A 15,282-nucleotide genomic window follows, 5' to 3' on the forward strand; every position below is an offset into this window, starting at 1 on the left:
ACAAATAAGCCATGCCAGCACAGAAGTCTCAAAAGCCACTAGAAAATTCATGATCTCAACTCAGCCCACAGGAGGAACCAGCGAGGAACAGCTGTGATAGCTACGAACCATGAAGGAAGTGAACCTGAGTATTTGGCCAGCTCAGAGCATGTGGACAGACGTGATAAAGGGTGGGGGTTACAGACCTTGGAAAACTTCTAAGAGGAGAAATTCCAAGGAGCAAGTGGGTCCCAGCCTGAAAATCAACTGCTGGGGTGAGAAACAAAGAAAGCCAGAATTTATAGATCACAGTTTATAGGTATCCAGTCTTGCAGAAAGTTCATGAGTTTTAAGAGACAATAAAAGAGCTGATTGTCGTGCCCAGGGTGGTGCAGGTGTTTGATGGAATGCCTAGGAGCAGAGCTGGGTTACTGCACAGGTTTGCTGATACTAAAGATGCTGCTGCCTTGGATCATGAGTGAGCAAAGAGGAATGGCAAAATCCACGGCAATTTGCAATAACCTAGATAAAGGACTAATGAGAAAAGATCAAATTCCTGCTGGAGTCCAGATTGTGTTAAGCAAACACTGCCTCTTCCTTTCCTCTCTTTGTCTGCAGTATGAGTTTTGCATTGCCTTTCAGGCCATCCAGGAAACTTTATTTTTCATTTACATGAGAAAAGCAATTAGATATCTTTGGTGACAGGTATCAAGTCATGTTGTTGAGATTACATACCAAGCAGCAAGGCTAGAATCCCCACCAGCAGTATCCTTTTCCATAGTTCATGACAGAGGATGTAAATTCACGAGCTGCTTCGTGCTGTCCACAGCGGGACTCCCAAGAGCTGTAGCACACCAGGAAAACTGTGTGTTGATATAAAATACCAGAGATGCTTCAGCTGGTAAGGCTGGGAGCCAGCTGTCCTGTCCTGGGAGTAAAGAATAAAGAATAACTGACCTGAATAGGCAGCAGGGTGGTACAAGTTAGCCTTTTCACAGCATCTAAAACACTTCAAGCTCCCCATGAGACTCTGAAGAAAACTAGGTGAAGGAGGCAGTGGTCAGCTCATATCTACGTGGGCTAGCACCTGCACTGTCCTTGTCCTGGTTATGTTTTCACTGAAAACAGGCCAAAATGAGTCAGTGGCCTGAGGCAGTGACACTTAGCTGCTACGGTGTAGTAACTGTTAGTTTTCTGGTCCTAAGAGAAAATAGCAGTGCTGCAGTTTGCTGCTTGCACTATAACATGAGCTAAGATCACTGGGGGTTAACACAAAGAGCTGTAAATAAACAATTAATGTAAGAGTATGTAGTTGAAGTTATAACTTCTTGCTATTGCCTGGTTATGCCAGCTGAACACTCACTTGGTGTACCTCAAATGGAGTGAGCCCCAAACTCTTCCTTGTAGCCGAGGAGACATTCCCAGTTTTCTTTCTGTCACACTGCCTTCCTGCCAGGGTAACCCATATTCGAGTCCTAAAGTCAGTGTCCAGCCTTGCAGGAGAGTTTACTACAGCTAGGCCCACGTAAGCAAGTCATACAGCACCCTAGGAAGGGAGCTGCAGAGGAAAACAGCCAGTGCAGAGGCCCCATGCAGTGCACGTGACTGGGATTTTATCGCAGACCAGCTCTAATTTGGTCCTGTAAGCTGAGCGTGCATCGGTGGTTGAAGTGATCTTCTGGCTAAGCTTCTTCTGGCAGAAGTCCAGCTTGCATACTCCATTGTGAGCTATGTGAGCAATGTAAGGGGGGTAACCACAAAATTAATGTGGTGTTGGTCCAAATTAAACTACCAGTCTAGACATACCTAGAGATAATGGGTGCCTTACCCAGGGACTGAACCCCAGCTCAGCAGCCTGATGCTCTCTTGCTAGAAGAACTGGTGGGACAACTGGAGCTTAAAAGAATTGAAAATCACTGCCAGCCATCTGCACTTCTCCTTATTTCTATGTCTGTCTCTACAGACAGCAACTGCACTCTTCTACTTCACATGTCAGTATAACTTCACTTTGCCTTCACTTAAAATTCATTTCAGTTTGAGCTGAATGATTTCAGACTGGCTGGCAAACTACCGGTATCTCATTCTCTAGGGACCAGCAGTCCCAGATGGGACTGTGAAAGCAGGGCCCACCAGCTGCAGACAAGGTCCACATGAATGCAGGGCACGCTTCAAGCCATGAAGTCTGGCTTGAGGCAACGGAAGGCAGCAGGGAACTGGAGTATCACTGGCATAGCACAGGACAAGGAACGCCTAAATCCTGGCTTCCTCTCCAAAATTATCTTCCAAAATGTCTTCCATGGCATTTTCTATGAACTAAAGCTATATGTCACCTCACATGAGAGTTGCATATATGCACCACCCTTACAGGTGTTGAATCTGAGATCAGTTTACTAATAAATATTACTCTGTTAATTATATATGTACCATGGGTTTTCCTAAAATATCAGATGCTATGTAAACACCAGTCCTCTAGATAGGTTATCCACCTTTTTTCTCATTTATCTCCATCTTGTGAGGCACCAAGTGTACGTGGATGTTGGCCATCTTTACACTGATGGGTGATTGGGACAGTGCAGCTGTGGAGTTGCGATGCCGAGGTGGAGCTGCTGGGTGTAACTCAGAAATGATGCAACGCCATCGAAGAAATTAATGAAGTTGTAGCAAGTAGGGCAAGACTGTTTTGAAGTAAGAATGTATTATTATTGTATACTAAGCTGATTATGCATCCAGGTTGAGATGTACCAAATGGGCGGGTTATGCTGTAGCTGGGAGAAGTCAGGCATGCAGCCAGCCCCACATACAATGTGTGTGTTTGTGTGGTTGGTGGCAAGCAAATCCGTCACCCTGTTTGGAGAGTACTGTAAATGTGAGCGGGGTCTGCCAGATGGCAGACATCCGGAAAGACACAAGGAGAGAGCAAAGCGTAACCACATTGTGCATGGCAGTAAGCATGCTGGGCCTGTCCACAGATGGGAACTTCAATATCACAGCCCTGGTGCTAGCTCATGGGAAAAAGCTAACACAGTCAGACTCCAATTCCTCAGCCTTCTCTGCGTGGCTGAAAAATCAGGATGAGGGTCCAGATCGGTCTCATCTTCTAAGTTTTCACATATTTGGTGGAAATGGCAAGCCTGGACATGGCTGAGCTGCAATTTGTGCCAGGCACACAGAAGGACTGTAGGGAGACAAACTGACTTATAGTGAGTGCTCTTGCATCTCATTAGCTCTGGGGGTCCTTAGAGACTAGATCATCCCATAGATTATATCAGAATAAAATTCCAAAATCAGAAAGCACAAGGACTGCAAATACTGTCCCTCTTCCTCCTCCTGCTTCCTTTGCTTGTCACTCTCCATGGGCAGTACACAGGATAAGGTATCCTAGAGCTGCTGAATGCCAATGCGGAAGAAGGAGGGGCAATTTTTATGTGGCTGTTTTCTCAGTTGTGTTACGCTACTACTTTTAAAAATTAATTCTATGAAATGAAGACAAGAATGGCTGGAAAAAATAAAAAGAAAGCTTTTCTTGTTTTTTTTCTTTCCCCCTGTACTGCATCTTCTGTATTTGACTAAGTGTCTTGATTCTTTGCTAAACATTTTGTTTTTCAAGGAGGCTGAGGAAACAGGGAGCAATATGGGACTCCCGCCCATGTCCTCCTCCCTTGCTTCAGGACACAGGTGGGCAAGGGTGAGCTGTAGCTCCCTGGGGAAAAGGTACCTCTGGCTCAAGCAACAAGTCTCTGTGCAGCACACATTCTGAATCACTCCTCTGGGTGATAAATAGGGCCGGTCTTTTAGTTTCTGATGTCCTGTAGTTTTACCCTTATCCCATATGAGCCCAAATAAGATAAGCCTGAGAAACCTATCTGGGTCCAAGTGAAATGAGGTAGCTCAGAACAGTTAATGTGATTTACACCAAGGGACAGACATGTTTAGACAAACCTGTATGCGGTTTTAAAGGCAGCTACTAATAAGTTTTTCTGAGTTCCAACTTACTCTAGCAACAAAAAGACCTAGAAGAAACACCATGATTTAGGTGTTGGTCTGTGATATATTTTAACATCTTCTGTGCAGCAGCTCTTGAGAGCACATTGGGGTATGTGTATTTGTCAAGGATTGACAGAAGGGTGCTTTGTAAAGGTACGAGGCTCTTACGCACTGCTGCGATATAACAGGTTGTTAGTGACTTGTCAGTTCATGTTTTCAATTACTGTTATTACTATTATTTTAAAATTGTGGGTGTTTCTAAAACTGCTTTTTATCAGATAATAAGTACACTCATTCTTCAGTTACAGTAATTAGCATTCTGAGTTTGATTCTGCCACCTCGATGGCTCCAAGAGCCAGGACTGGTTACCACATACACAAAGCTCTTAGCTCTTTTCCGTAAATAGATTACAACCTCCTAGTTTTAACTCTTGATGTCCCAAAGACCATCCTTGCTGCCTCTGGCTTTTCTGTAGCTCATTCCTGTCATTTCTTCAGAGTTTCTCTCCCACCAAATGATGCATCTTGCAAAGAAGTGCCTCATTTTGACCACAGTAGAATTGCAGTCCCCAGGCAGTTCCCATCCCTTGGCATGTTTCTGTTGAGCACATTTACTCAAAGCGTCCCTAATGAACAGCTTCCATAATAGCCTCTCCTGGGATGCTCTGCCAATTGTGCATGCATTCCCCAGCCCTGGGAGGGGACACTTCTGACCATTGCCAGGCTACAGCCTGGAGCAGCCTGAAAATGCCATGTGTGCCCATCTAGCTGAAAACAAAGCTGGTGAACGGAGAAAAATCTTGCTTTTAAAACTGCCTTAAAAGAAATGAATCTGAGTTTGACCTAAAAAGAAGCAAAGTAGCAGAATAAATCAGTAAGAGGAGAGAGAAGGGAGAATTTGATAGGTGGTACTGCTGGATGCGATGACACCTTAAGGCATGTTATTAAACCAGAAAGATGTTTTCTTGAAAAACTTCTGGTATTTCACTGTGAAAGCTCTAAAGGGGCATTTCAAAGGAAGAAGAAAACAAAGAAAGAAAGAAAAGAATCCAGACCAGATGAAACCCTGGAAGATGGTCCACAAGGACTTGCATTAAACTGAAGAAAGCAGACTAGGTTATCTAACAGAAGTGACTGATATTTCTTAAAAGCCTTGTTACAAGGGTGCTTATGCATTTCATGGTCCACATCCTGTCTGTGTAATATAGTTTTCTCAGAGAGAATCTAAATCTGTCTTTTTAATGGCCGAGATATACCTAGAGCCCAGAAACTGTGGCACAGTTGTCCTCCTCGCTGGTGTACACTTGCCTATCATTCAAAAACTAAAGCCTGTTAATCTTGTTACCAGAAGTTTGCTGCTCTGCTATTGCCAGATGAAGCATCTCGGCTGGTTTTCTTATACTATGAAAGGAAAGGAGCTGCTGGCAGGTATTCATTATGACAAGTCATCATGTTTGAAGCTCATTTCACACCTTGGGTTTGCCATCGATCAAGTCCCTTCACCTTCCAGACCCACTGCAAAGCCTGTGTCTTTCTAATCACTGATAAAGGGGTTTCTACCTTGCAATAGCTCAAGTTGCTCAAATAGCAAATTTGTCTGCCAACATGGGGAGAGATGAAATGGCCGTATTTGAGCTCAGGACAGAACCAGGTCTGTTGATTGCTGCCTGGGTGTGTTTGCACACAGGACATCTTGCTCTGACTGCTAGAGACAGCTGCAAATTGGTACGCAGATTTACTAAAGGTGCAGAAAGAGCTAAACTGACTTTTTGTTAAACATGACAAGGTTAGAACATAGTGGGTTTATTTTTAGGGTAAATATATACAAATGCTTCTATTTCCAGCACGTTTATTTGTTTTCTAGCAGGTTGTTTATAGCAAGTGTTTACACCAGCTTTCCATTTGGAGAAAACTGCCTAACCTAACCTACCAATAATCTTTTACTGCGTATAACCAACGCATCCTCCTTTCTATGGTAATTGGTGTATTAGTAAAGCAAACTACAACCAAATAATAAAGATAAGCTCAAAACCCTGCCCCTGGCTTGGCTGCTGCCAGGGGCCACACTGTAGGTGTGCTGAACTCAGACACTTCCCTTTGTTTTTTATGTGCTGGGGACACCTGTGCTGGGGTACCAGAAATGCCACGGCAGCCATTTAACTCTTCCCTGAAGCCTTCATCTCCAGATACCTCTGTTGTCTTGAGGAAAACAGCACCAACCCATTATACGCTGATGTCGAGTAGCTCCTTAAGGTGCAATGAGTAATATGTTTGAAAATGTAATTAACATGTTTTTCAATCATTCATGAAAATTCTTTTAATGCAGTATAAAGCTCGATAATGTCTGTGATTGTGCTTTGACCTGATGAAAGCTCTGAATGGAAACTTATACAGTAGGTAATATTTACTCTGGCAGTGTGTCAGTAGGCAATATCTACTGCTTTTATTGCCCTGTGGAATAAGAGTTTTGAATTTTGCTCTAGACTGAACTATTTATTGTCTTGGAATTGGCAGCAGTAACACCCAGCTGGATGCCGGTATGTTTTATGTTTGTGAACAGGCTGATCCATGGGAAACAATCTAGCAGACAAATCAACTTCTTTATGAATTAAACAAAATCTTTACTTTCATATGAAGCATTTGAGCCTAAGGGAGCTATTATTTTGGAAAAGCCCATAAAAGGACTTTTTAAGACATGGACTTTGTGAGTCTTAAACATTATATTCTTAGACTGCCTTTAGATACGCCTTATTTTGCGTAATCCAGAGGACTTTTACGAAACAGTATCTTGTATGTAAATGGTGCTGGGGTCCAAGGCTCTGACTTGCAAGTCAGAACACAGCTTGGTGTCTGGCTGAGCCAGTGGGTTGCTTAGATTGTTCTTGTTCTGCCTCCCACCTTTTTTTTTGCCTATCCCTGGGACAGGAACTGCCATTTCCTATCTGATTCTCTTGCATAGCACTGAAAAAACTCTTTCTTATAAGCAAAAGAGAGAGGTAGAAAGTTTACCCAGAAATAGCTGAGTGCTCAGTACCAAAAATAAGCATGGCATGTAAGAGATAATTCTGTGTGCTTAGAGCCAGTCCTATCAATTCTCACAATCTTGTGAATGTCATGGGATCTGACTTTTTCTTAATTCTCCAGCTGATGGTAATCGAGGAACCACATGACAATCTTGACTTCATTAACACAATGAAAAAAATCACATGTAAATTTCTAGCTTTGTGGTTGCTGAGAAAATATGAAGCAATGCAGTCTTGGATCTTGAAGATAAATAAAATCAGCTGATGGTCATTCTGACCTTTTATTCACTCCTCCTGTGTTAACATGCCTAAAGTTTCTTGGCTGCTTCTTAGACATGACCACACAAAAATTTGGTTCATTGTGAGATATCCTATGACAGTCTTTGCTCTCACCCCAGTCACCCACCTGTATGAACTTTTTCCTCCAAAAGCATGTGCTGACAGTCAGCCTACAGCAGTGTACGCTGGATATTCTCAGGACTTGCACATAGCTTGCTCTCTCTATAGCTTCAGTATGAAATGAGAATAATTATATTTCCTTTGCTGGTCTGTTTTGGACTGTAGATTCTTTGGGACAAATAATTTCTTAGCACAGGTATACTCAACAGGTACACAGGTAGTACAGGGCCAAACCCAATCAGGCTTTATAATTGATTTCTGTTTAATTTATACATCCCTTGGAGCAGGGACTGGGATTCAGGCTTCCCTCCCTCCCGGGCTGGTCCAGAGGAGATATGACAAAGGGAGGAAGCACACACCAAATGTCCCCACAGCTGTGCACAGGCACGTGCCAGTGATCTGCAGTCTGGACACTCATAGGTGAATAACATTGCGTTGTGTTCCATAAAACATGAACCTGGAGCAATGTAAGGTTGTTAATGACAGTGTGAATTACATCTGGCATGATTAACAATTCATGGACATTTTTTAATTAAAAACAAACAAATAATCATGTTACTTAATTCAGGATATGATCCACCTCAAAGAATGTGCTCTGCGCAGGACTTTTTTTTCTGGATGATACCGTTTGCTTTCTCATCGCATGGCTTTCAGAGATGGGCAGGCACGTTCCTGTCACGCGAGTTTTTCTGGACTACGATAAGCTTCAAAGAGAGACTAGATTTCCTTATTCTTCCCTTGAATTCACGTAGCTTTAAGATGTTGCCTTCAGCCTTTTAGAGTTTGAACGTTTGATATTTTGGGGAAGAAATGTGAGAAGAAAGAAAAACACAATAGTTTCCGATCATCAAATATTCTGGGTGAGTCATTTGCCTGCATCGCTAGATAAATGCAACAGGACATCCTGTAACCGTTGTGCAGTTTCTTTAACTTCTACTTTTTTTTTCCCCTACAACATAAATAGTGAAGTAGAGAAGAAAGTGGCAGTGGAATCCTGTCTGAGCACTCTTTTGCACTTGGATTCTCTCCCACATCAGGAGAGGGAAGTCAGTCACTTCTTGGGGTGACTACCCACCTCAGTACTGAGATACACAGATGGATTGCCGTCTCCTGCTGACCAGTGCAGGGAATTCAAAGGCAAAGCGTCCTGAGGGAGGTTAGAAACTCTGATGTAATTTCCCTGAGCTTTTTGCCTTGTGGAGGAGTTTCTATCATGAGAAGAGGAGCGTAGCTTTGAGTCTTTGCTGGAGCTTTCCTGGAAAAGACCTGGAAGGGGAGTGTCTATGTCACAAGTCCTTTCTCAAGACTAATCTACCCCCAACCATTTTTTAGCTCTTGCATGCCAGCAGAAGAATTTCGAAGAGATTTCTTTTCTTCTTTGCTGTGCTGATAAAGGGATACAGCTGACCAGAATACCAATAAAAGAAGTGTAACAGAAGTCAAACAAATCCTGCTCCCAACAAAAGAAGACAATAAAACAGAACACAGTAATTATGGTCATAGAGTCAGCAGAATTAAAGATAACAGGGAAAGAAGGAAAAGTTGAAAAACCGGAAAAAAAAGTAAATCTTTCTCCTTTTTGCTTTATCTGCAAGTACAAACAGAGATTTGAACATTAGATCTATCAAAAGTTGATCTCATCTTACCTAAGGGCCTTGGAAAAAAAATATACCTGATATCAGGTTGATAAACATCAGCTGGAAATCTCAGAGTAAGCCTAAGAGACAGATTCATATGTACGTGTGTGTATATACATAAATAATCAGCAAAAATTAAACAGACATCTTTATGCTGACAGACCAAGTGAAGGGGAATTAGTGTAGAGATAACAACTGAATAAAGCCTAACTTCCAGTAACAATTTCTGACAGAGTTTCAGCAGTATGATTTCACATGAAATAACTGGAGTCTCCTGAAATTCATCTTCCTCCTCAAAATCCCTTTTCCAGACTTGTCCCTACTGTGACACTTAGAAGCTGATGAAACTGGAATGGTCATGTGTTACTGAGGTACAGAGGGGTTTATTCCATTTTTCACTGCCACTTATTATATATTGCCTTTACTTAGCGTCAGGAAATGCCTCTCTATGTACACAGTATGTAGCACAGTGGTCTTGAGCTGTGGTCGTGGTTTCAATAAACCCTGTAAATAAGTACCAGGAACCAAATCTGTTAATAAATAAGTCTCCTAACTTCATGATCTGACAGTGAAATGAGATAAAGACTATGTCTAACTGCTATCAAGCATGCTTAATTGTGGCACTGTTCCTTCTCTCTACCATACACGCACAGCCTCAGCAGGCCTATGGAGGCGAGGCTCCTTGGCTTCATTTCCTATTTACATCAACATTTTCTCCAGGGTGAGAAGTTCCCTGTAGTTGTTTTACACACCTCTCATCTGCACTTCTCGCACTTCTTCATTCTTTGAGTTTTTCCCTGATCTGGTCACAGGTATTCTGGCAGCAGGAATTTTGTTCTTTATATTGGCAAACTTTTTTTTTCTCCACTTTTCAATCACTGACTCTCCTGTCCTCTTCCAGTGCCATCTATTCCATAACAGTTTTTGTCAACAAAATATCTTCCACTCCCTATCTGCTTTCCACATCAGATTCATGCCTTAAGTCTAGACTGGGAAGCCTCTGGGGCAGGCAGTGTCTCTAGGTTGACATATACGTATGTTTACTTATCCTCGAAAAGCCCCAGCTCCAAACCCCGAAGTCCTATTACAGTAACTAATGCTGGTGTGGCTGAAAAAGCTTTAACCTATTAATTCCAGGAACCACTCTAACCACTGCTTTCTAGCCTTGACCAAAAGTAAAGTTTACTATCAATTTCCTCATGGCCCTCCTAACCTGTAGGCTCTTCTTTCATCCAGCTCTGCAGCCTCTGCTGAGACTGTTCAACATCAGCAGTGTAGAGCCTTTTCTTTTTTCCCTTTCAGTTGAAATAGCCTTCCTGAATAATTAGGGTTTTCCCCTGCTTTTCTTCAAATATTAGCTGAATCTTATCCGCCTCTCTTAATTGTTCTCACACTATTGTTTTCTAAAACCTTTGATTTAGCTGGCTTAGTAAACCATGCTATGAAAATCCCCACAGAAGAGAAAGTTGCTTTGTTCCAGGTGGTATTTTAATTCCTGTAATAGCTGGGAACTCTCTTTAGTTAACTTACTAACCTGCTTCCAGTGTTAGTTGTTGGTGATTGCAGTATCACTTTTCTATTACGTTCTCATCACCTAGTCTGGTGTAATCACTGTAATTCTTTACTTCTCTTTGTACTTCAGAGCACACCGAATACACCAGTTTAGGGTTGTACTTGTTTTCTTTATATCTGACGACTGGCACAGTTAAGCCAGTTCACAGAAACGGTATTTTCCGAGAAGTTAATTGAAAAGGTTTTTTATATTGTCACAGAAAATAAGTAGTTAAGCTGGGAAGGGGAGTTGGTGTTAGGCTGCTGTGAGTTTTTACATTCTTGTTGTGTTTGTTTATTTTTGTAAAGCCTGTTTCAACATAACCCAGGTACTGTGTAATGTCAAGAAGCGTAACACCCACAAAGCATACGCAGCAGCATGCTTAGAAGTGGCATGCTGGCTTTCACATGAGAGAGTAGGTAATCCTCTACCTGCTGTTGGTATCTAGCCTACTTCAGTGTAGCCAAAACGCATCTCTGTCAGAGAACTGGTGGATGGCTTATGTCAAGATCACCACTGTCCCTTTCCTTAAATACAGAGCAAACCACCCTCAGGGTTCACATCATTGTCTGCAGGCAATGCAGGGGAATGATAAGGAAACAAAGGAAACTGGCCTTTCATGGCTTGGCTTCACCCCAGTCTCCTGGGGGTAGCCAGACTCAGTGATGGAGCCTGTACCTGCAGAGCGGCTGTGTCCAGGGAGGTGATGCTGTGTTGCCCCTCAGAAGCTGTGGGCTGTGCCTGCAGCTGCATGTGGCTCTGGCAGACACTGTGCGACTCCTCTGCACAGGAGCTTGATCCCAAGTGACACACTCAACCTCAGAAGGCTGTAGGCAGCTGCTGGCAGAGGACAGTGCACAGTGTGGCTGTCTTGTGCAGATGCTTCCTGACCACCTCAGAGCTGAGGCTGGGTCAAACACCCCTCCTCTGCATAGCCTTTCCTCACCCACGCAGCCAGCTGAGCAATAATCATCAGACTGCCCTACCAGTGTCTCTGTACCTCACAAACATCTGCCTCTGCCTTTCTTTGCCTTCATATCCTGAGTGTGACACCCTGCAAATCTGTCCTGGGAACCCGGCTAAAGCTTCCCCCCTGAGATCTCATCACGTTCACGTGCTCGCCATGTGCGGATTCACAAAGTCTTGGGAGCTCCTTGTCAGCTCTCTCCCGGTACATGCCGCCAAAGTGTGGCTGCTCAGTGGAGAAGTCCTCTATGCCACCAAGTCCCTCTTTCCTCTGGCTGTCTCGTTCAGCCTGACAGTTTCTTTGAGCAGTGGGAATCCCGGGGGACTCCTTCACAGAGATTTTCAGTGTTTCTCTTTTTAAAGAAGTAGCCAGGCCGGTTCCTATTTATCTTCGTTCATATTTTCCACTGCATAGATGAGGGGAAAGCCAAGAAGTCAAAAAAGTAAATGGGTTGCTTAGCCTTTGCATACTTTATCTCCCATGCCTGAAGGATCTGTCTAGCCAACGACATTTCTAATGTCATTAAGTGCTATAATTTAATATTTCTGTCATTCTAAGCAGTTTCTATTCTGGGCTAATTCTTTCAGGAAGTGTCAGCTTGTTAGGTTTCTCTGTGTGTGTACAATTAGCAAGTAGCCTTAAGTTTGTCCTGGTACCATAATGGCAAGTTAATATTATTGTTGGTTGTCAAAACTAGACTCTTGCCAAAACTGCTATTCATGAAACATGCTTTCAAGAAACAATATATTACTGACTACAGCTACCATGCAGTTCTCAGATATTTGCTACTTTGATTTTTGATTTTTAAATGCCATTCAGTCTTTAAATGGAGCACAGAATTTTTGCTCTGGCAGGCAAGGTTAAACTTACTTATGCAATTAATTCTTCTTTTTGTTTCATATGCTTTGCCTTAGTGATATACTTGGATAAGTACAAATGCGTCTTAAAGATAATAGGATAGGAAAAAAGGTAGGAGACAAAAGACAATGAGAAGCAAAACCTTCAAAAAGCAAAGCCCAGAGTAATTAGGATACTGTATCAAAAAGAAAAAGGAAGGTAGGAAGGCAAAAAAATAGCAGGAGTGTGGCCACATAGTTCCAGCTTTGCCCTGTAATAGATCTGTTACTAGAGCATCTCAAGAACTTGGCCCAAAAAGCTTTTATCTGAGAGAGCTGCTGTTCCATTGATTCATTTTGAAGGTTAGACTTGACGTGGATTTCCTTCAAAAATAGCTAACTAAAAATCTAGTTAATTTTGCAGTAGTGTGCATAAATTATGGAGAGCATGAGACTGGAAGCTCTCAGAAGATTGTTATCCAGAAAAGTGAGTGACACTGCTCTTTTTGCATTAGACTTATTCTCTCACAGACACAGATGTCTAAGACAGAAAACTCTGAGACACATATACAGGGGTAGCAGACAGTGATGCCCAGGCTTTGGTTCCTTTATTTTCTTTGTAACAGCAGATGTAGCCACAAGCTTGTGCAGCCACATTTCCATTTGTTTTGAAGCATCACTATCTTCTGGAAGCCTCTCTCTAGCTTAGTGGCACAAGAGTCACATGGCAGATTTTTCTCAGAATGGTCATCAAGGCTGTAGCTGTCGCTAATATGAGTTTCTTCTGGTGCTTTGGGAGTGCTGAGAACCATTCCTCTGATCATGAGCTTGACAAGATAACTGGCTGTTGTTTGATGACCCCGTCACCATCACTGGCAGACACTGATTTGACACATCAGGGCGGGCAGCTACTTCAGAGTCTGGGTAATGCCAGTCCCTGACAATGTACTACATTCATGCAAAGGTAATGGCAAAGCAGAGCAACATTTTAAGTAATGTCACTGAGCAATGGGACAACAGCTACCATGTTTAAAAATGTGTGCACGCTTGCGCTTTTAAAGAAAACATTTATCTTATTATCTACAAATCTAATCCAATATATGGTTTTAGGGACTGTCTGATAGTTTTTCTCATTTAGTGCATTACTAGGTCAAGTAGATATTTAACATTTTCAGCTATGCCTGCAAATTTTGAAGCATATACTTCTCTGCTGTGGGTGGGTTTTTTCCACTTTTAAAATCTTTTTATGACTAATAAATCTGCTTAATCATTTACATAAATGTCAACAGTTATCCAAACCCGTGATCTGTACTGAAATAATAGTTATCAATAAAAAGCATTAGAAAATTTACAGAAAGAGCTAAAATCTTCACAGAACTATATGCTCTTAATAAGTCTAAATGCCAAATTGAAGAGAAGTCAGAGAAGTAGGAGAACATGCAGAGTCAGGTGTCAGCTGTGTCCCATCTGAGATCATTTAAAGGCCTGAAAGAGATGGAATCCTGTTGGGCAATTTTGGTGATAACAGCCAAGGTGCTTGAGAGTCCCTCAGCAGCTATACTTCTGGGAGGTTCTGACAGCCTCCACTCTCCTTGTGACCCCCTATTTGGTGGCCTTCCTGGGAGGTGAAGGACTTGGAAAAGATGTATCATCCGTCTGATTTCTCAGGCCCAATACAATGTGGGGTTTTTTCTATTACTTTCACCAGTTTTATTTAGCACAAATTATAAGGTTGGAAAAACTGTCTCTGCAGTAATTTAGTAGATTAAAATAAGATTAGAATCTACTGTGTATCACATACTTTAGTTAAGAATGTTAAAGATGGGCTTTATCCAGTTTATCTCTGAGCTTGCACATTCCACAAGCGCACTCACAGCTGCACCTGAAGAAATGCTGATATATATACACACAAACAGCAAATTAGCCACACTTATCATTAGGCAATTTGCATGCCTAATGCATGTATGCATTTCTATTTGTTGGGCAACTACACAGTACACCTCTGTGTTTCTTTTTGTGAGCAAATTTGATTTACTTCTGAGTGCCAGCTCACTTAAATTTAACCCTTTATCAGCAAGAGGGCTGCCTTAGTGACAGCAGTGTGTGCACATGTGTGGAACCTAGTTGCAGGTTGTGCTAAGAACCTCATGTTAGAAGTGTGAACTGTTTGACTTATTCGTGGAAGCTGTTAAATAAAATCTCATGTTACAATACAGACCACAGAAAAAAAAATCCACATGCTTGCCATTTTACTTCACGAGGATGAAAATTATTTAATCAGACATCTCCTAACATGCATGCCATCTACAAGATTAGCCTGATTCCTCCAAGAGCTCAGTTTTAAATTGCTTTTGACATTTGAGCTGTATTTATAGTGCCATCCTTGCCTCTAAGGCTGTGGCCCAATACAGCAGTAAACCTCATTTTAAATACTACTGCACCAAAATTGCAGTAGGGGTCTAATAAAAAGCACTGCCCTGATACATATAGTAGAAAGTTTTGATGGATTAATTCAGTATCAATGAAATTTAAGCTAGCTTTGCTGTAGTACAAATTCAGTAGCTAGTGCCATCCCAACTGTCTACCCCAATGACTCTTGCCTCTGCCCTGATCATTCTGTTCAAAGACAAAGATCCTTAGATGTTACCTACAAGCTTGCAACCACAGAACTGCAGAATCATTAGGGTTGGAAGGGACCTCTGGAGATCATCTAGTCCAGCCAGCCCTCCTGCTGAGGCAGGGCCACAGAGAGCAGGTTACACAGGAGCACATCCAGGCATCCAATATTACATGTGTTGGCTATCTCCAGTGGACAGTCACCAGTGAGGCTTCTTTGTCAGAGATTTTATCTTAGATTCTTACCTTGCATCAGATCTCTTTATCAGATGTTTTCCTTAACCTTTGCC

Source organism: Pezoporus wallicus, unplaced genomic scaffold, assembly GCF_028554395.1.
Source record: "Pezoporus wallicus isolate ANWC-B61680 ecotype Strahan unplaced genomic scaffold, APGP_CSIRO_Pwel_v1 contig_227, whole genome shotgun sequence".
Classification (NCBI taxonomy): Eukaryota; Metazoa; Chordata; class Aves; order Psittaciformes; family Psittacidae; genus Pezoporus; species Pezoporus wallicus.